General features: G+C 42.9%; 1 protein-coding gene across 6 annotated transcripts in view; it reads left to right on the top strand.

Moving 5' to 3' along the window:
* Positions 1-27,491, top strand: part of LOC129815393 (nck-associated protein 5-like) — a 112,361-nt gene that overhangs the window by 2,513 nt on the left and 82,357 nt on the right. For all 6 annotated transcript variants that reach the window (XM_055869175.1, XM_055869176.1, XM_055869178.1 and 3 more), the window contains exon 2: positions 22,750-22,946. The gene's annotated coding sequence lies outside the window, so the exon portion shown is untranslated. The remainder of the gene's footprint in view (positions 1-22,749; positions 22,947-27,491) is intronic.

Raw genomic sequence — 27,491 nt, 5'->3', positions numbered from 1 at the left:
AATATTTCATTCATTCAGATCTAGGATGTGTTATTTTAGTGTTCACTTTAATTTTTGAGCAGTGTATATACTCGAGCAGTACAATAAAACTGTGTAAAATAAACATAGAAAATAAATCACACCTAGGAACGTAACGTTGTTTCTGGGTGATTCAATCATCACAGAACTGTCTTTGCTGCTGCAGAAGAACCTACAGTCTCAACTCAAAATGTCTTCTGGTCCTTGAGGTGCTTGAGAGCCAAGGCTAAATTGGCAACACTCCCCAGAGTCCCGCAAACACATAGGCTACCTTAATTTGTATAGTGAACGGCATACAATTCAACTTGTATTTTTACCTTGTCTCATCTTTATCTAGGCTAAACACCCTGCTCTAGCAAGAATCTTTCTGCCTCCACATTTTCCTTGAAAAATCATTTTCTTTCCCTTCCAAGAAAAAAGCAGGGTCGCTGGGAGTGCGTGTGTGTGCCTGACATTCTTCTCGTGTAGTTTCTTCACCGTTGCAAACTTCTTCCTCTTCATTGCCAGTTCGTTGGACAGGTCTGGGGAAAAAAGGCATCCGGCAGCCTTCCCACTGAACGCCACCCTTTTATTTTGCCGCTATCAGTACCTTGTCCCGGGCTGTAGATTTGTAGGAAGCGGATGAGAACTGTTCTCTGGGGCCTATTCTCGTCTGGCATGGTTAAACTGCGATGGGTTTGTTCAATTTCTAGTTTGTGCCTGTCATAAAATTCTTCTGCGGCGATTTTCTACACACACAAGATTAGTCCACCGCCAGCCTCACACCCCTCTTTCAGATTAACCAATCTCACCGTATTTCTCCTACTTCTGTACTCAAATTCTTCGACACGATTCCACAATATATCCAGCTTTTTCTCATGATTCTCATTACCCTTCCATTACCCTTCTCCAAATGAGAGATGGCATCCTCGACTGTCGAAAGCCGTCCTTCTGCCCCATCCATCCTCTTGTATCGCATCAACTTTTTCCTTTACCTTGGTAGTTGTTTTTATCGTGGAGACATGGGATGCAACATCCAACAAAATCGTGTTCATCTGTCCCATTTTCTCAAATAGATCCTTCAGATTTCTCTGGGTTTACGTGTTTGTCCATGTCTTGGTGGGGGGATTCGGGAGGACTTTCTGTTTGTTTGTTAGCCGATGTGGCCTTCTGTGAATACCGTGTGTTAGGCAGAAAGAAGTTTAGCGCGTGTTGACGTCCCAATAACACCACTTTAGCGAGATATTTCAAAATGTAAATTATTTATATTAAACTGTACTTCAGGTCAGTATATTAAGATACATGAAAGTGTATGCCGTTGAATTTCAGTATTTACATGTGGGTATTAGGAGCTCTAACGTGATGCCATCTCTTTCGGCGGTCCCACGTGACTCTCGTGTTCCCATTATTGAATGCAAGGGTTCTTATTTAGGGTTGGCTCTGTAATTGTATAACCGTGTAGCCTTACCGATGATGAAGGCCGTGATTAAAATAACCGTCAATCATTCCAATATATTTACTTAAAAATATAATAATGTATCAATATAACCAACAGTAGTGTAAATTAATAAATTGTTTTTGTACCTTAATCCATCAAACTGTCTCCATCTCCTCCCTCCAATGTGCGCTCTGTCCTTAATGTGCTCACTTTTGTAACATCGACGTAGGGAGTCAGGAAGCAGGTGCAGTTAGGGAGTTTTTTAATATTAACGAACATAAGACGATACAAAACAAGAGCAAAGCCTGACAATGAAACATAACCAATACTACCTGAGGGTTGAATACAATGGAGTGCTGGATAAAGGGGGAGTAATCAGGGAAGTGATGAAGTCCAGGTGTGACTGATGAGGCGCAGGAGTGCGTTATGATGGGTTGCCAGGACTGGTGGTTAGTAGACCGGCGACGTCTCGTGCCGGAGAGCGGGAGTAGACATGACAGTTTTGTTGATGCTGTAACACAGGGGTGTCAAACTCATTCCACGGAGGGCCTAGTGTCTGCAGGTTTTTGGTTTTTCCTTTCAATAAAGCCCTAGACAACCAGGTGTGGGGAGTTCCTAACTAATTAGTGATGTTAATTCATCAATCAAGTACAAGGGGGGAGTGAAAACCCACAGACACTCGCCCCCCCCCGTGGAATGAGTTTGACACCTGTGAACATGATCTTTATCTTTACTACCTTTTAGCTGACTAAACTCCACAGTGAAGGATGTTTCTGATGAACTAAACCAATGGAGTGGAGCAGAGACCAGGCTTTGGAATTCAGCCCTGACTACATCGATTTTGCCCAAAATCAATAAATGTTTTTATTATGAAAAGCTAACCTTGTACCTATGTTTGTCCTCTGTAGTTGCATGCCTTTCTTTGGTTGCTGAAATCCATATTTTTTCAAATAACGTTATTCAATTACTGTACAACCACTGACTGTTTCCTTGTTGCGATTCAATTGGCAACTCAGCGCAAATGCATGTGCCATCTTAGAGCAACATTAATGAGCAAACATTCGGTGGTTGTATTTGATTAACATTTATTGATAAAGTATGGATTTCAGCAAACCAAGGTACAAGGTTAGCGTTTCATAATATTATTTTTTGAAAGTATTGAACTTGGCCGAATTGATGTAGTCTGAGCTGAATTCCACAACACCTCTCCTCCACTCCGTTGGAATTAATTAAACTTCCTTCAAGTGGAGTTTAGTCAGCTATACTACCTTATGCATAGTGCTCTGGCTCTACATTTTATTTGGTTTGTAAAGTTGCAAAAACAATGCTTAAAGCCACCATCTCTACTGAATGAACTACCAAATGTCATTCTTGGTGTGTGGACATTTATAAATGAATGTGAATCTGAGACAAAGTGATGAAAAACAAAGTTGAAATCCATGCTAGGCTAGCAAGCGTAATATGTATGCAACTGCATGACCACTGCTTGATTTACTTTTTTTTTTACTGCAGTTGCTAGGGTTTGTCGCTATATTTAGCGAGCTTTCAGACCCCTCCAGCGACTTATTGGTAAGAGGTTAGCGACAAATTCGGCTACTTTTCAGGTTACCTTTGAGGAGTTTTGACACTGAGGATTTCTATCATTTTTATAACATTTAGGCAGAGAAGCGAGAGGGGGTGAAAATGCTATGTCGAGGACCGCCGTTGTAGCCTCTTACAAACCATCCCGATCTTGCGAAGCAGAATGTAAACTTGTGAGAACAGGTTGCTTCACATGAGGCTCTCGCAGTTGTACCTCAGCAAGCGTCGTCAACGCGGCAACGGCAAGACGTCATCTAGCGACTTCTTCTATCGACAAATCAAGGAGCCAATAGCGATTCTCACTGAAAAATAGTTGGTAACACTGGCTATAAACGGTGAAGGTGCACATTTGCCTGACAAATAATTCCATGACTGTCACAGCCCTATTTTATTAACACACAAGCATAAATACTCTATATATACTGAGTTGAGATGCACCCCCTTTCTTGCCCTCAGAACAGCCTCAATTCGTCAATGCATGGATTCTACACAGTGTCAAAAGCGTTTCACAGGGATGCTGGCCCATGTTGACTCCAATGCTTCCCACAGTTGTCAAGTTGGCTGGACGTCCTTTGGGTGGTGCACCATTCTTGATCCACACGGCAAACTGTTGCGTGTGAGAAACCCAGCAGTGTTGCAGTTCTTTACACACTTTTAAACCTGTGCCCCTGGCACCTAATACCATTCCCTGTTCAAAGGCACTTACATATTTTGTCTTGCCCATAACCCTCTGCACGGCCCACATACATAAGCCATGTCTCAAGGCTTAAAAATCCTTCTTTCACCGGTCTCCTCACCTTCATCTACACTGATTTGAAGTGGCTCAATAAGGGATCATAGCTTTCACCTGTATTCATCTGGTCAGTTTGTCATGGAAAGAGCAGCTGTTCCTAATGTTTTGAACATTCAGTGTATATTCTATGAAGTTTCACATGCCCATCACAACTGGTTCTCCATAGAGTGAAATTGGTTTCTATATTCTCTCCTCCTCTCCCTTATCTGCAACTCTCTTTTCTAATCCTGCTTAAGGGTTCTGCCCCTCTGACAGCAGAAACAGCCCTCCCTGCCGCGTGTTCAATGGCCTGGGTGGGATGGATGGAGTGAGTGGACTTTTCGTTGTTGTTCAAGAGGTTTATTCAAACCAATGCTTGATTGTCTTCTCATACTGAAGGCACGTGATAATGTCGACCTGTAGACTGTGTTTTGAAAGGGTTCTCTATTCCAGTGTATGAATATGTATTCCAGAAATTCCAAACTCTTATAAGTGTCCCCCAAATGGCACCCTATTCCCTACATAGTGCACTACTTGAGATCAGTTGTTTAAAGGTAGTGCACTATGTAGGGAATAGGGTGCCATTTGGGACGCACACATCCTCACTATGTAGGGAACCGGGTGCCGTTTGGGATGCTCTCTCCGTCGACATGGTGATCACAATAATGAGGTCAGCTGAACTGATCAGAGTGTTGAGAGAAATGTTCCCCGTAGGCTAGCTGCAAACAGATCGAACTTTGAGCCTCTTGTGCTAGCTTGAGAAAATCCATGCCAAAATGTCATGTCATCACTCCATCCTATGCATGTGGGATAGCAGAGCTTGATTTAACCACAGTGGGCGTTATCATTCAAAACATTGGTTACAGATTTTGTAAGTAAGTTGCAATAAAGAATGGGGTCTTATGCAGTGCACTTGGAACTTTTAATATCTGTCTGCCAGGGCACTTTGCACACTGAATCATCTCTCTTGTCAGGATTTGTAGTGAATGTGAGCAGCAATATGAATTTGGCTTACAGCATGCTTGGTAATGTAACAGACTATATGTCTGACTTTATAGGAATGTGCTTTGTTTGGCCGTGACTCAATAAATCATCCTCATTATCCAGCAGCCATGTTGAATGAGCCATTCCATGAAACATCACATGCAATATCGCCACATCTGCTCTGCACATTTCCTTGAACGCGTGTTCTCGGTGACTATGGCCTGTTGATTTCATATGAAATATCCAATCAGCACATCCACTGGCTTCATACATTTGATCTCACGTCTGGAATGTGGAAGCTGCATTATTGGAGGGTGGCAAGGCAATGGAGTTGTGCTCTGCTTTGTCCCCAGATAGTGGTTTCCTGTGGTCAACTAGCAGGGAGGTGATATGAAAGACCAAAGTCTCTGATTACAACACTGTTTGCCTCCTAAATGGTACAATATTCCCTACATAGATCCATATAGGTCCTGGTCAAAAGTAGTGCACTATATATAGAGAATAGGGAGCCATTTGGGATGTAATAAAAATCAAATCAAATTTTATTTGTCACATACACATGGTTAGCAGATGTTAATGCGAGTGTAGCGAAATGCTTGTGCTTCTAGTTCCGACAATGCAGTAATAACCAACAAGTAATCTAACCTAACAATTCCACAACTACTACCTTATACACACAAGTGTAAAGGGATAAAGAATATGTACATAAGGATATATGAATGAGTGATGGTACAGAACGGCATAGGCAAGATGCAGTAGATGGTATAGTGTACAGTCTATACATATGAGATGAGTAATGTAGGGTATGTAAACATTATATTAAGTGGCATTGTTTAAAGTGGCTAGTGATACATTTTTACATAATTTCCATCAATTTCCATTATTAACGTGGCTGGAGTTGGGTCAGTATGTTGGCAGCGGCCAAAAATGTTAGTGGGGGCTGTTTAACAGTCTGATGGCCTTGAGATAGAAGCTGTTTTTCAGTCTCTCGGTCCCCGCTTTGATGCACCTGTACTGACCTCGCCTTCTGGATGATAGCGGGGTGAACAGGCAGTGGCTCGGGTGGTTGTTGTCCTTGATGATCTTTATGGCCTTCCTGTGACATCGGGGGGTGTAGGTGTCCTGGAGGGCAGGTAGTTTGCCCCCGGTGATGCGTTGTGCAGACCTCACTACCCTCTGGAGAGCCTTACGGTTGTGGGCGGAGCAGTTGCCGTACCAGGCGGTGATACAGCCCGACAGGATGCTCTCGATTGTGCATCTGTAGAAGTTTGTGCATCTGTAGAAGTTTGTGTGCTTTTGGTGACAAGCCGAATTTCTTCAGCCTCCTGAGGTTGAAGAGGCGCTGCTGCGCCTTCTTCACAACGCTGTCTGTGTGGGTGGACCAATTCCGTTTGTCCGTGATGTGTACATCGAGGAACTTAACTTTCCACCTTCTCCACTACTGTCCCGTCGATGTGGATAGGAGGGTGCTCCCTCTGCTGTTACCTGAAGTCCACAATCATCTCCTTTGTTTTGTTGACGTTGAGTGTGAGGTTATTTTCCTGACGCCACACTCCGAGGGCCCTCACCTCCTCCCTGTAGGCCGTCTCGTCGTTATTGGTAATCAATCCTACCACTCTAGTGTCGTCCGCAAACTTGATGATTTGAGTTGGAGGCGTGCATGGCCACGCAGTCGTGGGTGAACAGGGAGTACAGGAGAGGGCTCAGAACGCACCCTTGTGGGGCCCCAGTGTTGAGGATCAGCGGGGTGGAGATGTTGTTACCTACCCTCACCACCTGGGGGCGGCCCGTCAGGAAGTCCAGGACCCAGTTGCACAGGGTGGGGTCGAGACCCAGGGTCTCGAGCTTGATGACGAGTTTGGAGGGTACTATGGTGTTAACCTGTCTGGCTCTGGCGTTCCGCTAGCGGAACTCCTCCCACATTCCACTGAAAAGGCAGAGCGCGAAATTCAAAAGATATTTTTTAGAAATATTTAACTTTCACACATTAACAAGTCCAATGCAGCAAATGAAAGATACACATCTTGTGAATCCAGTCAACATGTCCGATTTGTAAAATGTTTTACAGCGAAAACACCACATATATTTATGTTAGCTCACCACCAAATACAAAAAAGGACAGACATTTTTCACAGCACAGGTAGCATGCACAAAGCCAACCAACTAACCAAGAACCAACCAAACTAACCAAGAAACAACTTCATCAGATGACAGTCTTATAACATGTTATACAATAAATCTATGTTTTGTTTGAAAAATGTGCATATTTGAGGTATAAATCAGTTTTACATTGCAGCTACAATCACAGCTACCGTCAGAAATAGAACCGAAGCAGCCAGAGTAATTACAGACACCAACGTCAAATACCTAAATACTCATCATAAATCATTTCTGAAGAATCGATGGTGTACATCAAATTAAAGACAAACATCTTGTGAATCCAGCCAATATTTCAGATTTTTTAAAAGTGTTTTACAGCGAAAACACAATATAGCATTATATTAGCATATTACAATAGCCTACCACACTACCGCATTCATTCATCAAGGCACGTTAGCGATAGCAATAGGCACGTTAGCGATAGCGAATAAACCAGCAAGATATATAATTTTTGACTAACCTTGATAAGCTTCATCAGATGACAGTCCTATAACATCAGGTTATACATACACTTATGTTTTGTTTGAAAATGTGCATATTTAGAGCTGAAATCAGTGGTTATACATTGTGCTAACGTAGCATCTTTTTCCCACAACGTCCTGATATTTTTCTGACACTTTTTCTGACACACATATTCTGACCAAATAACTATTCATAAACATAACTAAAAAATAGATGTTGTATATGAAATGATAGATACACTAGTTCTTAATGCAATCGGCGTGTTAGAATTCTAAAAATAACTTCATTATGACATCCAGCTTAGGTATAGCGAGAGAGTACCCAAAATCTGGGCGCAAACGACTAGTTCACATGTACGACAGATATATGAAATAACATCATAAAATGGGTCCTACTTTTGCTGATCTTCCATCAGAATGTTGTACAAGGGGTCCTTTGTCCAGAACAATCGTTGTTTGGTTTTAGAACGGCCTTTTTCCCTCTCGATTTAGCAAGCACACTTGCCAAGTGGCGCGAATCTCTCCATCGTCAACAAACTCAGAGAACGAAACACGGCAAAACTCCCGAAAAAATTTCTATAATCTGATTAAACTATATTGAAAAAACATACTTTACGATGATATTGTCAAATGTATCAAATAAAATCAAAGCCGGAGATATTAGTCGTCCATAACGACAGCTTATCAGAAGGCAAATCCAGGTCCCTTCACGCACTCTCCAGAAAACAGGTCATGCCGAGAGCTATTATTCGCCACCAGATCAAGTTACACACTCCATTTCTTCTCACTGCCTGTCGACATCTAGTGGAAGACGTATGAAGTGCATCTAAACTAATAAATATCAAGGACTTTAATAGGCAGGCCCTAGAACAGTGCATCGATTTCAGATTTTCCACTTCCTGTCAGGAAGTTTGCTGCAAAAGGAGTTCTCTTTTACTCACAGATATAATTCAAACGGTTTTAGAAACTAGAGTGTTTTCTATCCAATAATAATATGCATATTGTACGAGCAAGAATTGAGTACGAGGCTGTTTAAATTGGGCACGATTTCCCCCCAAAGTGAAAACAGCGCCCTCTGTCCTCAATAGGTTAAATGCTGAGCTGTAGTCGATGAACAGCATTCTCACATAGGTATTCCTCTTGTCCAGATGGGTTAGGGCAGTGTGCAGTGTGGTTGCGATTGCGTCGTCTGTGGACCTATTGGGTCGGTAAGCAAATTGGAGTGGGTCTAGGGTGTCAGGTAGGGTGGAGGTGATATGGTCCTTGACTAGTCTCTCAAAGCACTTCATGATGACGGAAGTGAGTGCTACGGGGCGGTAGTCGTTTAGCTCAGTTACCTTAGCTTTCTTGGGAACAGGAACAATGGTGGCACTCTTGAAGCATGTGGGAACAGCAGACTGGGATAAGGATTGATTGAATATGTCCTAAAACACACCAGCCAGCTGGTCTGTGCATGCTCTACGGACGCGGCTGGGAATGCCGTCTAGGCCTGCAGCCTTGCGAGGGTTTACACGTTTAATTGTTTTACTCACCTCGGCTGCAGTGAAGGAGAGCCCGCAGGTTTTGGTAGCGGGCCGTGCCAGTGGCACTGTATTGTCCTCAAAGCGAGCAAAAAGGTTATTAAGCCTGTCTGGGAGCAAGACATCCTGATCCGCGACGGGGCTGGTTTTCTTTATGTAATCCGTGATTGACTGTAGACCCTGCCACATACCTCTTGTGTCTGAGCTGTTGAATTGCGACTCCACTTTGTCTCTATACTGGGACTTAGCTTGTTTGATTGCCTTGGGGAGGGAATAGTTTCACTGTTTGTATTCGGTCATGTTTCCGGTCACCTTGCCCTGGTTAAAAGCAGTGGTTCGCGCTTTCAGTTTCACGCGAATGCTGCCATCAATCCACGGTTTCTGGTTTGGGAAAGTATAATATAGTATAATTCAAGTCTCTCTCTGCCCAGCTCCATCACATGCCAGTTTACACAACTATTGTATAGTATATTTCAAAGGCTCTGTGCCCAGCTCTATCATGTCAGATTACACATAATAACTCATGTATATTTCATTCTTTCTCTGCTCTTCTTTTATTATTAGTGTGTGTCTTTCTCACCCTGGAACTGCTGTGCTGTTACATAAGGCTGTGTGAAACGCAAAGGGACCAGAGTTATTTATAGACAGGGTTTGTTCGCACAATTGGCATAGCGTCGTCCGGGTTAGGGAGGGTTTGGCCGGTAGGGATATCCTTGTCTCAGTATGTAAAAATATAATAAAATGTATGCACTCGACTGTAAGTCGCTCTGGATAAGAGCGTCTGCTAAATGACTAAAATGTAAATGTTCTTGATGTGCAGAAGGCACTGTGTGTGTGTGTCTGTGTTGACACCTTTTAGCACATCATCCTTTGATATTCATCATGACTAATTGTGCAGTAGATGTGGTCATAAAGAGCTTTTTGATCAGTTTTGTTTCTCTATGCGAGGAGCCTGTTTGCCTCCCAATATGGCACCTTATTCCTTATATAGTACACTGCTTTTGACCAGAGCCCTATAGGCTACATTTAAAAGTAGTCCACTACATAGGAAATGCGTCCCAAATGGCACCCTATTCCCTGTTTGTTAGGCTGCACATCGAAGAACGATATGATCTCTGTGTCCTCTGGATCAGTTGGCGATGTGCCGACACACATTCTTACGAGGAATGTCACAATGACAAAACCAAGTAACCTCTAGTTTAGGTCAGTGATTCCCAAACTGTGGGGCAAGGGGGGTGTGCCCCCCCCCCCCCCACCAAAAAAAAAAAAAAAATATATATATATCTATATCTATATCTATATATATATATATATATATATATATATATATATATATATATATCAGTCAAAAGTTTGGACACACCTACTCATTTAAGGGTTTTTCTTTATTTTTACTTTCTACATTGTAGAATAATAGTGAAGACATCAAAACTATGAAATAACACACATGGAATCATGTAGTGACCAACAAAAGTGTTAAACAAATCAAAATATACTTAAGATTCTTCAAAGTAGCCACCCTTTGCCTTGACAGCTTTGCAAACTCTTGGCATTCTCTCAACCAGCTTCATGAGGTAGTCACCTGGAATGCATGTCAATTAACAGGTGTGCCTTGTTAAAAGTTAATTTATGGAATTAATTTCCTTAATGCGTTTGAGCCAATCAGTTGTGTTGTGACAAGGTAGGGGTGGAATGCAAAAGATAGCCCTATTTGGTAAAAGACCAAGTCATATTATGGCAAGAACAGCTCAAATAAGCAAAGAGGAATGACAGTCCATCATTACTTTAAGACATGACATTTTCCAGATTGACTGACCTTCGAGGCCTGTGTGAATCAGGCCTTCATGGTCGAATTGCTACAAAGAAACCACTACTAAAGGACACCAATACGATGAGACTTGCTTAGGCCAAGAAACATGATCAATGGACATTCGACCGGTGGAAATCTGACCTTTGGTCTGGTTAATCCAAATTTGAGATTTTTGGTTCCAACCGCCGTGTCTTTGTGAGACGCAGAGTAGGTGAACGGACGATCTCTGCATGTGTGGTTCCCACCGGGAAGCATGGAGGTGTGGGGGTGCTTTGCTGGTGACACTGTCTGTGAATTTATTTAGAATTCAAGGCACACTTAAACAGCATGGCTACCACAGCATTCTGCAGCAAAACTCCATCCCATCCGGTTTGCGCTCAACAGGACAATGACCCAAAACACACCTCCAGGCTGTGTAAGGGCTATTTGACCAAAGAGAGCGATGGAGTGCTGCATCAGATGACCTGAGTGAGTTGGACCACAGAGTGATGGAAAAGCAGCCAACAAGTGCTCAGCATGTGGTAACTCCTTCAAGACTGTTGGAAAAGCATTCCTCATGAAGCTGTTTGAGAGAATGCCAGGAGTTTGCAAAGCTGTCATCAAGGCAAAGGGTGGCTACTTTAAAGAAACAGAAACCTAAAATATATTTTGATTTTACACTTTTTTGGTTACTACATTATTCCATACAGTATGTGTAATTTCTTTGTTTTGATGTCTTCATTATTATTCTACAATGTAGAAAATAGTACAAATAAATAAAAACCCTTGACTCCATTTTGTTGCTCCCAGCCTATAGACAGAAACTAAAACAGGAAACGCCTGTGCTCAGGTCTGTTCAACGCTGGTCCGACCAATCTGATTCCACGCTTCAAGATTGCTTCGATCACGTGAACTGGGATATGTTCTGGATAGAGTTGAACAACATTGATGTATACACTGATTCAGTGAGCGAGTTTTTTAGCAAGTGCATCGGTGATGTTGTACCCACGGCGACTTAAAACCTTCCCCAACCAGAAACCGGGGATTGATGGCAGCATTCGCGCAAAACTGAAAGCGCGAAACACTGCTTTCAATCAGGGCAAGGCGACCGGAAACATGACCGAATACAAACAGTGTAGCTATTCCCTCCGCAAGGCAATCAAACAAGCTAAGCGTCAGTATAGAGACAAAGTAGTCGCAATTCAACGATTCAGACACGAGAGGTATGTGGCAGGGTCTACAGTCAATCACGGACTACAAAAGAAAACCAGCCCCGTCGCGGACCCCGATGTCTTGCTCCCAGACAAACTAAATAACTTCTTTGCTCGCTTTGAGGACAATACAGTGCCACCGACACGGCCAGCTACCAAAACCTGCAGGCTCTCCTTCACCGCAGCCAACGTGGGTAAAACATTTAAACGTGTTAACCCTCGCAAGGCTACCGGCCCAGACGGCATCCCTAGCCGTCTGAGCTAAACGACTATCGCCCCGTAGCACTCACTTCCGTCATCATGAAGTGCTTTGAGAGACTAGTCAAGGATCACATCACTTCCACCCTAGACCCACTCCAATTTGCTTACCGCCCCAATAGGTCCACAGACGACGCAATCGCAATCACACTGCACACTGCCCTAACCCATCTGGACAAGAGGAATACCTATGTGAGAATGCTGTTCATCGACTACAGCTCAGCATTTAACACCATACTACCCTCAACTCGTCATTAAGCTCGAGACCCTGGGTCTCAACCCTGCCCTGTGCAACTGGGTCCTCGACTTTCTGACGGGACGCCCCCAGGTGGTGAGGGTAGAAAACAACAACATCTCCACGCCGCTGATCCTCAACGCTGGGGCCCCACAAGGGTGCGTTCTCAGCCCTCTCCTGTACTCCCTGTTCACCCATGACTGCATGGCCATGCACGCCTCCAACTCAATCATCAAGTTGGCAGACGACACTAGAGTGGTAAGCTTGATTACCAACAACGACGAGACGGCCTACAGGGAGGAGGTGAGGGCCCTCGGAGTGTGGCGTCAGGAAAATAACCTCACACAACGTCAACAAAACAAAGGAGATGATCGTGGACTTCAGGAAACAGCAGAGGGAGCCCCCCCCCCCCCCCCCCCAATCCACATCGACGGGACAGTAATGGAGAAGGTAGAAAGTTAAGTTCCTCGGTGTACACATCACGGACAAACTGAAATGGTCCACCCATGCAGACAGCGTGGTAAAGAAGGTGCAACAGCGCCTCTTCAACCTCAGGAGGCTGACGAAATTTGGCTTGTCACCAAAAACCCTCAAACTTTTACAGATGCACAATCGAGAGCATCCTGTAAGGCTTTATCACCACCTGGTACGGCAACTGCTCTGCCCACAACCGTAAGGCTCTCCAGAGGGTAGTGAGGTCTGCACAACGCATCACCAGGGGAAAACTACCTGCCCTCCAGGACACCTACAGCACTAGATGTCACAGGAAGGCCAAAAAGACTATCAAGGACAACAACCACCCAAGCCACTGCCTGTTCACCCCGCTATCATCCAGAAGGTGAGGTCAGTACAGGTGCAGCAAAGCTGGGACCGAGAGACTGAAAAACAGCTTCTATCTCAAGGCCATCAGACTGTTAAACAGCCATCACTAACATTGAGTGGCTGCTGCCAAACTTTTGACTTGTACTGTATTTTTTTTACTTACTCTTGAAAGTTGTAATAGTAGAATGTGCAAGGTGCAATTTCAAAATTGACTAGTGCATAACCAGTTTTGCATACCTTAGAGCTATTTATAGCTAGATCAACTAGCCTATGTAATCTGTTTTTAGCTCGATTCTTTTAGTCCATAGATAATTTTTTGTAATGTCTTTATCACTTAAATATCACATGAATGCACATTAGACATGGCAAAATGTATAGAAATGCATGAATTTGCTTTAACTGCGACATGTTCTCTCTGCCAATAACAGGGGTGTGAACAATTTGTATAATGAACAGTACTTGTGCCCATAGACAGACGTGGTGCACGCAGGGTGGGGGGTGGTGTGAGGTTCCCCAATGCTGGCAGGGGGGCCTGAGTGAAAATGTTTGGGAATCCTTGGTTTAGGTGACACAATGTCCATACAGGCCTCTTGGCTTCAGATGGTTTGACCTTCAGCGACCTTTTTAAATAAACCCAGTGGTCAATCCCATTACATCTCAACATTTACAGTATGTGTGTCCCAAATGGCACCCCATTCCCAATGTAGTGCACTACTTTTTAGCAAGGCCCAAATGGGTGACATTTAGGACAGAACTTATATCTTCTGCTTGTCTAGAATGGCACTGGTTTGATTAATCCTGCCAACAGATTGGTGGGCAAAGCAGTTTGGAATGCTGTTTGGAATGCACTGACAATGGCAGAGTCAGAGTATTTTAACTAATTAACCCTGGCACAATGAACCCACTGGAGATTTTTTACATTGGTATGGAGATGACACCATTTTAGATTTAATTCCATTTTGCCCATGTCCCCTCCTTAGTTACCCTCCTCCCGATACTGTGCTTGTCTGCAGTGTAAAATACCCCGTTCTCTGCAGAGCCATCCCTAAAAAAGAATTGAACATGAGCTCACAGGTGACATGAGAATATACACTGGCAGAAATGGCTCAGATGAATAAAGATGGTGACAGTATGAAAATCACAGCCTCTTTGTGCCTCTGACTCGGTCCTCGATATGCTACAGTCAGGGGGAAAAAATTGAACATTTAGAGAGCCTTATCCCAAAATGATGCAAAGCCATACCCAAGAGGCCAGGGATTGTTTGAGGAGTCAAGCTGATATGTAAACACGTGTGTGTGTGTGTGTGTGTGTGTGTGTGTGTGAAATACACTGCTCAAAAAAATAAAGGGAACACTTAAACAACACAATGTAACTCCAAGTCAATCACACTTCTGTGAAATCAAACTGTCCACTTAGGAAGCAACACTGATTGACAATAAATGTAACATGCTGTTGTGCAAATGGAATAGACAAAAGGTGGAAATTATAGGCAATTAGTAAGACACCCCCAAAAAAGGAATGGTTCTGCAGGTGGTGATTTTATTTCGATTTGTGTGTTTTAAAGAAGCTGCTACTTGTCGATTTTCACATTCACTTTGCTATGGCGGGTGGCAAGGATGCACGTTTAAATATTTAGCTGTTTGGATCTAAAAAAACTTGTGGTGTTAGATGCTACATATGGAGGATGCAAGATTACAGCTTTGTTGCCACTGCAGGTCTGGGCTGGGGTATGTAATGGGGTCATATACCCAAATCTCGAAGTAATTACAAAGATCTTAGTGGATTGATATCACTAACATGGCTAGATGGCAGTCAACCGGCATATCTTTAACTTTTCTATAAGGGATTCAAATGATTCAAATGATTCAAATGTTCTCAACAGGCAACTCCTGCACCAAAAGAGAATAGTATCGAGCAGGGGTCTCCAACCTTTTCTAGCATGAGAGCTACATAAAATAAAAATTAAACCTGTTGTAAGCTACTCCATTTTCTTCTAGCTTTCGAATGGGCACATTCTTTTTCTTTCCTCTGCAACTCTTCCCCAGGTCCTTAGTGCACTACTTTCTCTTGAACACTGTTTTCTGTCAAGATACCTGGTAAAATAATGGTTAATTAACAACTCTAAGGGGGGCCTTCAAAAATCAACCCCCAAAACATATTCTCCCAAATTCTGTCTTTATATTTTCCCAAAGTCACCTAAATTGTGTCACCATCTGTTTGTTTTTTTTTGTTATTAATTTTACACTCAAAATTACAACTGTTCATAGAGAAACAATGAAACTGGATTTTCTGAGCCTATGTAAATGCTTAAATCACATCAGAAAACTTTTGTTAGGCTTGATATAAAACGAACAAATGTAGTAATTCCCCTTTAGTTGCTTATCTGGCCCTTTTTTAATTGTTAATATCAAATTGTATTTGTCACATGCACCGAATACAACAGTGAAATGCTTACTTACAAGCCCTTAACCAACAATGCAGTTTAGTTTTCAGAAAATACCAAAAAGCAATAGTGGGGCTATATACAAGGGGTACCGGTACAGAGTCCATGTGTGGGGTCACCGGTGTCGAGGTAATATGTAGGTAGAGTTATTAAAGTGATTATGCATAGATAATAACAGAGAGTAGCAGCAGCGTTCTGGGGGGGGGGGGCAATGCAAATAGTCTGGGGAGCCATTTGATTAGCTGTTCAGGAGTCTTATGGCTTGGGGGTAGAAGCTATTTAGGAGCCTCTTGGACCTAGACTTGGCGCTCCGGTATCGCTTGCCCTGCGCTAGCAGAGAGAACAGTCTATGACTAGGGTGGCTAGAGTCTTTGGCAATTTTTAGGGCCTTCCTCTGACACTGCCTGGTGTAGAGGTCTTGGATGGCAGGAAGCTTGGCCCCGGTGATGTACTGGGCCATACCCCCTACCCTCTGTAGTGCCTTTTTTATTTCACCTTTATTTAACCAGGTAGGCTAGTTGAGAACAAGTTCTAATTTACAACTGCGACTTGGCCAAGATAAAGCAAGGCGGTGCGACACAAACAACACAGAATTACACATGGAATAAACAAGTGTACAGTCAATAGCATAATAAAAAAAGGTCTATATACAGTGTGTGCGAATGGCGTGAGGAAGTAAGGCAATAAATAGGCCATAGTAGCGAAGTAATTACAATTTAGCAAATTAACACTGGAGTGATAGATGAGCAGATGGTGATGTTCAAGTAGAAATATTGGTGTGCAAAAGATCAAAAAAGTTAATATAAACAATATGGGGATGAGGTAGGTAGATTGTGTGGGCTATGTACAGCTGCTCAGATAGCTGATGTTTAAAGTTAGTGAGGGAAATATAAGTCTCCAGCTTCAGCAATTTTTGCAATTCGTTCCCTTTGTTGGCAGCAGAGAACTGGAAGGAAAGGCGGCCAAATGAGGTGTTGGCTTTGGGGATGACCAGTGAGATATACCTGCTGGAGCGCGTGCTACGGGTGGGTGTTATTGTGACCAGTGAGCTGAGATAAGGCGGAGCTTTACCTAGCATAGACTTATAGATGACCTGGAGCCAGTGTGTCTGGCGACGAATATGTAGCGAGGGCCAGCCGACTAGAGCATCCGCCTTGCGGTCGGAGGCCAAGCAGTTGCCATACCAGGCAGTGATGCAACCCGTCAGGATGCTCTCGATGGTGCAGCTGTAAAACCATTTGAGGATTTGAGGACCCATGCCAAATCTACAAAGGGGGAATAGGTGTTGTCCCCAATTCACGACTGTCTTGGTGTGCTTGGACCATGTTAGTTTGTGATGTGGACATCAATGAACTTAACTCTCAACCTGTTCCACTTTCCACCATTTCCATAGGACATAGGAAAATATTTTCTGCCAGGACTGCCTGTCGATGAGTGGGGGTGTGCTCGGGCCTCTTTCCTGTAGTCCACAATCATCTCCTTTTATCTTGATCACGTTAGGGAGAGGTTGTTGTCTTGGCACCACACGGCCAGGTCTCTGACTTCCTCCCTATAGGCTGTCTCGTCGGTGATCAGGCCTTCCACTGTTGTGTCATCGGCAAACTTAATGATGGTGTTGGAGACATGCCTGTCCATGCAGTCATGAGTGGACAGGGAGTACATGAGGGGACTGATCACACACCCCTGAGGGGCCCCCTGTTGAGGATAATCTACAGTAGCAAGTGAGGAATGTCAACCCACAAGACGGTTATCACATCAACTGCTTACACACTGAGTGATATACAAACGTGCGCACCACACAGACTGACGGGGGCAATATTACGGGAAATTAATTGGCAGATATTATCTTAGGTTTGGCTTTTTAAGCCAATAGTGGCTAACCAGGGGTGGGATAATGTTCTGTTTATTAGATAGTAGCTGGTAGCTTGCGGTGTCTGATACTTGTGAGATTTGTTTATGACAGTTTGCGGTGGACCACGTGAAAATGACATGTATTTTCAGAATTGTTTTTGCAAAATCCTCATAGGTGGGCTAGCTCGCAACCGACCTGTTGGCGACTCCTGCTATAGAGTGACATTGGGATGCTTGAACTGTTGTTTTAGCGTTCTGTATGTGGGGTTTTTGGGCAGTCCTGGCAGAAGATATTTACCTATGTCCTATGGAAACGGTGGAAAGGTTGTCGACGCATGAGACACCGTTTTGAACCCGACCTTCTGTCCCTCTAGGCTTCCTCATCTCTTCTCTTCTCTTCCCATCTCATTCTCTCTCCTTACCCCTTTTCTCTAACTATGATTGCTATGGCTCATCAGCAGCAGAGATTTTGTTTGGTATATTTTTGGGGGGGGTTTGGGGTGTGTAGAAATATTAGGTAATTACCAAGAGCTGGGTGTAGATGACTGGAATCACGAGGGGAAGAACACACACACACACACACACACACACACACACACACACACACACACACACAGGAATGAGTTGCCAAATCTTCTTGAGACATCTCTACTAATTCACATACAATGTTAACGTCTACGTCTTTAGGAAATAAAAGCAGCGTGGCACTCAGTTTTTGACCAATCTCGATTATCGTCTGCTTTTTTGTTTTTTCCTGTTCACATTGTGACATTTTCATTGCAACTGTCTTGTAGGTCTTGTCAAACTAAGCATTTTATATTGAACCTTTTCAGCCTTTAATTCCAACCAAACGTAAACCCCTGCTGATCTAATCAATGTAGAACAGAAATATTTTTATGCCAGATCCATATCTGCCAACTGCCATAAGTCGTAGCATGCTTTTCAATTTTTTTTCCCCCTTCTATCATATTTCAATGCTTACAGAAATTGTGACTCTATGGCCTCCGCTCATTGTGATGTATGTAATGTCTGTTTGTCTGTGGCAGAATGAAAAGGAAAGGGTTGTCTGTCAGAGCACAGTGGTCTGGTAATCAAGGCCAAAGCATTCCCATAAGAAGATTACCAGCCTCTGGTTTCTCCCCCGCCTACCCCAACATTAATACCAGTGTCTCTCTGCAAAAGGGGGTTACTGTGCTTTTAAAACAACAGGCCTGCTAATCCAGCCCACAAGCATTCACACAGTATAGATTATTACTTGCAGATGTGAGGAAAGCACTGTTTCTCCCTCCCTCCTCCACCCCTCCCCCTCTCCTGCCTCAATCATCCTGGTCAACAGTGTACAAGCGAAGGGAATGTTTGTATAGGTGTGTGCCATGACCTAACGGGTGGAAGGAAGGGTGGGGTGGGAGAGCAGTGCATTATGGGGAGTTCTCTCAGATATACACTCATTTCAGGGAGAAAATCCCTTTGTTTCTTTTGGTTCTATATTTGGTGGCATATACAAATGATAAATCATTGGTAGTTGTATAAACCACACTTAAAACTCTTTAAGATCACCTGATATCACAGTACAAGTCTTCAACTGACAAAAAGTAGCCGTTTTGGCATATTTGCACATTTTGCGGCATGAATAAGGAAAAAAGCTTAAACATTGGAAAAGCAGGTACCATAAAAGCAAAAATGCCTTTTTCAATACATTTCCTAAGCACAGTTCATAAAAGCATCAACTGAGTGATTGAATTTGATTGTTACAGGAAAGGGGGACAGTTTGCTGACTAAACACATGTTATATAAACAGATATTGGGAAATGTAAGATTGTATATTAGTAGTCTAAAACCTTGTGAATCGAATAAAGTTTTAGGCTATTGCGGTTAGGTTTTTGGGATGTGTGACCGACCGTTGAGCCCCACAGTATTTTAGCCTTGATATGACTGCTTGCTCAGAAACAACCGATTTGATCTAATTGACTTGGTGCACGCACACATTGCCTGCTCCACTACACCTTTTAACGCGAGTTGCAGGATTGTGACTTACCTTCACGTGTACACTTTCACACTTCACAGCCTGTGGGCTAAACACTGCAGAAACCACATGACATGACCCCACCTTTCTGTCATATGACCTTTTGATGCCTAGATGGATAGGACAGAATGTGTGTATTAAACAGGACAGGGTTTCGAAACCTTTGGACGGGCAGTGTGTGTGTGAGCGTGAGCATCAGTGTGTGTGCATGTGGCGTGTGTTTCAGTGGGGGCTAGCTCAACCAGATTAAAGGGTATTGAAGCACACTCAATGCCAAGTCACAAAGTCTTCCATGCAGATGTGCCCAGCTTTCTGTCCCTCTGTCAAGGTACTTCTCCCTCACAATTTCTTGGGCCCTACCCTGACTCATTCACTCTTTCACCTTTGGCTCTCTCGGACCATCTCTTTCGTTCAAATATTTTTTTTTGTATTGAACACACACAGGAATTGTGTATAGGTATGAAAGGCAGGTATACAATTTTTAACTAAACATAAAAGAGCAGACAGAAATAAAAATACCCAGAGTTCTGGGTACAAAACAAATATTACAAAACAAGACATACAGAACAAGGACAGGTAGAAAGAAAGAGGGTAGGTGTCACCCCCCACTTATTCCCCCCCTTTATCCCTCCCCCACTTCTTCCCCCCCTTTATCCCTTCCCCTTATTCCCCTCCCGACTGCTCGGGTGGTGGTGCCAGCACATGCTGCCCAAAGGTGGATTAAAATATTACAATTGAGAGTGCGTTTAAAAAGTACAAATTCACAGTGCCGAATGGTCCAAGTAAGAGAGGAAAGGCTGCCAGATTTGATCAAATGTTGATAATTTATTGTTCAGAATATATCTAATCCTTTCTAAGTGTACAGTGTTTGCCAATTCGCTGAGCCATAATTTGGTAGTAGGCGCTTCCTTCTTTTTCCAAAATAACAAGATTCGTTTTTTTGCCGAAATGAGACTGTAAGAGATGAGTTGTTTTTGGGGGTTGGTTAATCCGTTTAGGGAATCAGACACTCCCAGGATTATCAGAAGCGGGTCTGGGTCAATTGAAGTCTCCAGAACTTCAGAGAGGATCCTAAAAATTCCACACCAGTAACCATACAAGCTAGAGCATAGGGCAAAGCAGTGGAGTAGTGTACCCTGTGCAGCCTGACATTTATCACACATAGGGGATGTATCAAGAAATATCCTATGCAGTTTGGTTTTGGAATGGTGTAATCTGTGTAATACCTTGAATTGTATGAGACGATGTCTGGAGTTAATGGAGCAGGTGTGGATATACTCCAAGCTGGACCATCTCTTTCTTGAATGCATATGTGTGTATAAAACAGTAAGAACACCTGCTCTTCCCATGACATAGACCGAACAGGTGAATCCAGGGGAAAGCTCTGATCCCTTATTGATGCCACTTGTTAAATCTACTTCAACCAGTGTAGATGAAGGGGAGGAGACAGGTTAAAGAAGGATTTTTAAGCCTTGAGACAATTGAGACATGGATTGTGTATGTGTGTCATTCAGAGGGTGAATGGGAAATACAAAATATTTAAGTGCCTTTTGAACGAGGTATGGTAGTAGGTGCCAGGCGCACCGGTTTGTGTCAAGAACTGCAGCGCTGCTGGGTTTTCACGCTCAACCGTTTTCCGTGTGTATCAAGAATGGTCCACCACCCAACTCAATATTAGGAAGATGTTCCTAATATTTGGTATACTCAATGTATATGGAGTGCATGTAATGTATTACATTTGGTCATAATCATAACGCAGATGCTCTAATTTAATGTAGGTGACAGTCAAAAAGTCATATGGTATTTTGTATTAGCCTTGGGAGAGTGGCAGAAACTGCCAGGAAAGCATTGCTTAATTAAAATACCAAATGGTAAAGAGTGGGGATCAGTGACAACTTGACAAGTCTCTGGTGTTGCTGCAGGGATATAGGTCACAGAAGATGCTTGGGTACTTGATCATGCATTCATTGCCTACAGGGAAGAGTTGCGTTGGTGGCAGTGGGATGGAGAAAGAGCTAGAGTGAGAGACTCACATTGGTTTACCAGATGGAAACACTGGTGCTTGATAGTGAGACTATTCACAATCATGTTTTGTATTTTTTACAACAGTAGAGAAGCAGTCAAAACAGTTTATTATCATCTTCTCTTTTGCCAGTTACACAGCCCACAGGGCGTTTAAAGTTCCGCAACTGGTTTGCACGGTGATATTTCTTCAGGATGTGGATTCTCACAGGAAACGTGTGGAGTGAGGCAAAGCAATGTTCAAGAGCTTAATGAAGTCTTTGGGCTAAATGGAAAACCAGACGTGGCGGGTGTGAAGTTTGCTAACTGGGACCACGTCTTTTTTTGGTCTCTTCCTCTCAGGGTTTGGCTGGACATAGTGGCGCCACGTGTCAACCAGAAGACCACAGCCAGCTAGCTCCTGGTGTCTCGAAGTTGGGTTCCTCGTCAAAGGTCTTGACTTGTCATGACCAAAGTGACGCTTTTGGTCCTTTTTTAAATTATGCGCTTTTGATCAGAGACGGACGACGGTGTCACCTTTGGTTGATTTGATGAGGAGTGAAAGCAGAAGACCCATTAGCTACTGGTAGAGATACATGAGCTTTGTGTTTGAAAGGCAACCATTGGATGTTGTGGTTTCCTCCCCCGCAATAGTCTAAATCTAGCAGGCTCACACTCAGTTGACTTGAGTGTGTCAGGCTGAGGCGAAGTGTACTGGTCATGTCTTCCGATAAGCTGACTGACGGTATACGTAACTGTTGTATTGTATTGACTTTCCTTAAACGGGAACTGTATAGAAGATATTGATCAGCTGAGCAGTATGTGGTGTTGAATTAAATCATCTGAACTAATAATGCTCCAGGCTATGTCACTTTGACTAAGAAAGCACAAAGGAAAGGAAAATGAATATTCAGAGAAACATTCAAAACAGAGGTTTGCAAATTAAAGATGGCATTTCTACATCCTTGTGCAGTGGTTCTTGGCAGTGATGGTAATTTATTTACATAGACATTCCTATTTAACTGTAATCATCTGAGCCTGAGGTATCGGTAACTTCCGTACCAATAAATTATTGTCAGCGTTGAATATGCTACATTTATCAATTCTGATGCCAGCAGGCTGCCTACTGCCTCACTTTATGGGACATGCGCATTCTTCATAAATAGGCCATAGAGTGACTCATCTAGCTCTCTTTGTCAACAGGATTCACACCCTCCATCTTCCCTCATCCCTGGTGATTCAACGCGTTATGATGTGATATTGGAACATCAGTGAGCCAGTGGCTGGGAGTGGGATAGAGCATGGGATTGGCCCTCGGAGACAGGAACCACACTCTTATTCCTGAGGCTCTGAGGTCTCTGGCCCCTTAGGGCACACAATAGACAGCGAGCAGCTCTGAGGTGAGTGGACTAATTGATGTGTGTCACTGCTATCTGCAATGCTTCCACTCTGCGTAAATGGTGGAAATTAACTGTTAATAACAAGTGTATTACTGGGGATAACCTTTTTGACGTTGCTTTTAGTGTAGTTGTCCCGATGTTGCACACATGCTCCTATTGGTTAATGTCGACATTCACTTAGCAGTACATGTCATTGCTCCCAATAGAGAAAGTGGTCAATATGAGGACAAGTTATTTGTTCAAATGGCATAAAGTGATTTGATCAAATCCTTTGTTTGTTGAAATTGGGGTTTAGAAAGAGTGCAATGGGAGCATTTTCCAGCTAATATTGAGAAGGAGCTTTTCCTAGCTAGCTGATGTTGACCATTAGAATTAGCTAGCCTGACGTCTGTGCCGTAACCTTAAGTGTGTCCAGCTAATGACTTTCCATTGGTGTCGGTTGCAACAGTGGGCCATGCCTGAGAGTTGAGTGTCACAATGCTATAAGATTAGCTGGATTAGACCCTCCAAGCTCGTGTTGATCTGGGAGATTTACTGGCCACTGAGCCCCTCCATTGTCTCCATTGAGGCTGGCCTGAACAGGAGAGTGAATGGAGTCGTCTGTCCAGGGTCAGTCTGTTGCACGGGAAGAAGAGTGGGGGGCAAAGCAAGGGGCTTCTCTGGACACACGCAAAGCCAAGATTGAGTGAAGGATAGAGCTTGGGAGTGGAGAAGGGAATGAAACAGGAGTAATAGAGAGACCATCTGTTGATTTAATTATTTTCCATTTGAGATTCTCCTTGATTAATTATTCAAGTATTCTTCAAAAGTATGCAGTTTTTTGCTCCCTCTGTCTTATTTGCTCTTTTCTTTCTCTTCTCTTGTCTTTAAGGAGTATATTATTGCTCTGGGCAGTTTACACTCGTCCATGTTAATTAATGGACACTATTGATGCCAAATGGCACTATTCTGCTGCGGTTGTAATCTGCTGAGAGATTATTTAAATGCATGCGAAGGAGGCTGTCTGGTTGGGGAAATGCTGTTTCATCAGCGGGACGGTCTATTTCTGCTGCCGTGGTAAAATTACTTTTTCATTTCCCTTTGATTTCATATACATCTCTGTGCAGGATTCTGATCCACTCGGCTGTCCATTTGTCTATGGTTCATTAATATATTTTCAATCCATTCATGGATATCATGTTGAGTTCTTGGTTTTTATTCAACAGAGGTTTTACTGTATCACCAAATTATTTTAACAATGTTTTTGTCGCAGTTTTGGAAAGGAGGTATAACTACTGGACAGAGTCTACTATCCGTCTTCCCTAACAGCAGTAACGGGTGTAAAGGGATATTTTGAAAAATGTCTGTCGTGTTTTAGGGATAACATTTTTGACCAGGTGCACAAACAGAGCTGGCACTTGCAGCCACACATGCCCGCTAACAACTGCTAGCCCCCCAGGATGGCACACATTCCAATGGAGAGAGAGAGAGAGAAGGGGTGGATGACTAATGTTTCTTTACACCATGGTGACCTGATTTTGGAAATTAAAATCTGGGAAATAGTTAACACATTTTCGCTATAGTCCTTTCAAATAGCCTACTTTTAGTCGTCATAACATAGGCTAAAAGAAGTAAGCAATTTCTATCTAGTAAATGTCAAGTTTGATAGCCTATGATGTTGCATGAAACACTTTCTGGGCATGGTTCATGCAGTGGTTACAATGTATCACTGATCCCACGTTTGCCTGAACATTCAAGGTATGCGGCAAAGCTGCGGGGGCAAACAAGTTTGGTACAGGGACAGGCAATATTTTTACAAATCTGATTGGATACAGTGTTTTGATTATTGAAATATCAGACTCAGTTTAACGACAGAGTTAATTTCTTTCTAAGGGCTAATTGGGACACCTCTAGCAGGGGACAGGCCACAAAAATCAAGGACTGTCCCTGGAAATCGGGGACATCTGGTCACCCTATTCACCATCTTCAAAGTCAGCGAGATTAGGAAAAGAAAAATGTAGGCTAGGTGACCTAATGTGATATGAATTCAATACGCTTTGACTTGACTACCACACTTTTTGTCAAGTTGGTTTCTGTAGACATCGGTTAGATCTAGATCAGTCTGTTGGTAGTCTATAAGTTCTCTCACCCTAGGCAAAGATGATACGCTCAAAATATTACCATAAAAGACAAATGAAGGAAAAACTTGCTTGTTATCAGACCTCCGTGACATTATTATTTTCACATCCATATCCCATTAGAGGGTGTCTACTGTATGTGAAACTGTGCTGGGATTCAACATAATGCCCGTCCCTGTGGGACACACTCTGAGCCCCTGGAGGGTCCCTGTAGCACATGCTACTCCTATTGTGTGGGTGTTCATGAGGATTAATGTCCTATGACAACTGATCTCACATTCCTCAACTCTCTGGGGACAAGTGTATGTAATGTGTATGCATCTGTCTGTTTGTGAGTGTATACTATACACTATGAGGGGGGAGTTGAGGGGGTTGTGGTGTTTGTCTATGTATGCACGTTCGGTAGTGTGTGCATATGTGTATGAGGGTGTCTGTCTCTTGCTGTACATTTATTTATATATATATATATATCTCAAAAAAGGAAATGTCCTCTCACTGTCAACTGAGTTTATTTTCAGCAAACTTAACATTTGTAAATATTTGTATTAACATAAGATTCAACAACTGAGACACAAACTGAACAAGTTCCTCAGACATGTGACAAACAGAAATTGAATAATGTGTCCCTGAACAAAGGGGGTCAAAATCAAAAGTAACAGTAAGTATCTGATGTGGCCACCAGCTGCAGTGCATCTCCTCCTCATGGAGTGCACCAGATTTTCCAGTTGTTGCTGTGAGATGTTACCCCACTTTTCCATCAAGGCACCTGCAAGTTCCCGGACATTTCTGGGGGGAATGGCCATAGCCCTCACCCTCCGATCCAACAGGTCCCGACGTGCTCAGTGGGATTGAGATCCGGGCTCTTAGCTGGCTATGGCAGAACGCTGACATTCCTGTCTTGCCTAGCATCTGTAAGCTGCTAGTGTCTTAACTTCTTATGGATAGGGGGCAGCATTTTCACGTTTGGATGAAAAGCGTGCCCAGAATAAACTGCCTCCTACGCAGTCCCAGATGCTAATATATGCATTCTATTAGTATTGGATGGAAAACACTCTGAAGTTTCTAAAACTGTTTGGATGATGTCTGTGAGTATAACAGAACTCATATGGCAGGCAAAAACCTGAGAAGAAATCCAACCAGGAATGGGAAATCTGAGGTTTGTAGGTTTTCAACTCAGCCCCTATTGAATATACAGTGGGATATGTCATCTTGTACTTCCTAAGGCTTCCACTAGATGTCAACAGTCTTTAGAATGTTGTTTCAGGCTTCTACTGTGAAGGGGGGCTGAATGAGAGGGGAATGAGTCAGTCTCATGACGCGCGGTCATGAGAAAGTTACCTCTCCTTCCATTGCTTTTCTACAGACAAATGAATTCTCCGGGTGGGACATTATTGAACATTTCTGATAAAAACATCATAATGATTGATTCTATACATCGTTTGATTTGTTTCTACGACCAGTAATATAACCTTTTGGATTTTTCGTCTGACATTTCCACTGGACTTGCCCGTGCCTCGTGAGTTTCGATTTGTTTACTAAACACCCTACCAAAGAAGGAATTTGGGCATAAATTATGGACTTTATGGAACAAATCAAACATTTATTGTGGAACTGGGATTCCTGGGAGTGCATTCTGACGAAGATCATCAAAGGTAAGTGAATATTTATAATGCTATTTCTGACTTATGTTGACTCCATGGCAGATATTTATTTTGGCTGGTTTGGGCTCTGAGCTCCGTACTCAGATTATTGCATGGTATGCTTTTTTGAAATCTGACACAGCTGTTGCATTAAGGAGAAGTTTATCTATAATTCCATGCATTGGAATTATTATAGATACAACACTTGTATCTTTTATCAATGTTTATGAGTATTTCTGTAAATTGATATGGCTCTCTGCAAAATCACCAGATGTTTTGGAAGCAAAACATTACTGAATGTAACGCGCCAATGTAAACTGAGATTTTTGGATATAAATATGAACTTTATTCGAACAACATACATGTATTGTGTAACATGAAGTCCTATGAGTGTCATCTGATGAAGATCATCAAAGGTTAGTGATTCAATGTATCTCTATTTCGGCTTTTTGTGACTCCTCTCTTTGGCTGGAAAAATGGCTGTTTTTCTGTGACTAGGTGCTGACCTAACATAATCGCAAGGTATTCTTTTGTCGTAAAGCCTTTTTGAAATCGGACACTGTGGTGGGATTAAGAGCTGTTTGGCAAAACCGCACAAAATTTAAGTTTGTTTTTGTGGGATGGTTTTGGCCTACCTGGTGGCAACACCAGGCCGTAAATTTGTTAATATACCAATAAGAGCGTTCCAAACCTCTCTGCCAATAACAGATAGTTTTTAGTTTTCCATTCCCCATTCAGACCACTCCCAGACAGTACTAGCTAAATACTTGCTTGGGGAAATTGCTCTT

Source organism: Salvelinus fontinalis, chromosome 18 (assembly GCF_029448725.1).
Source record: "Salvelinus fontinalis isolate EN_2023a chromosome 18, ASM2944872v1, whole genome shotgun sequence".
NCBI lineage: Eukaryota > Metazoa > Chordata > Actinopteri > Salmoniformes > Salmonidae > Salvelinus > Salvelinus fontinalis.
The sequence above is the reverse complement of the archived record's forward strand: the minus strand, read 5'-3'. Positions and strand labels throughout refer to the sequence as shown.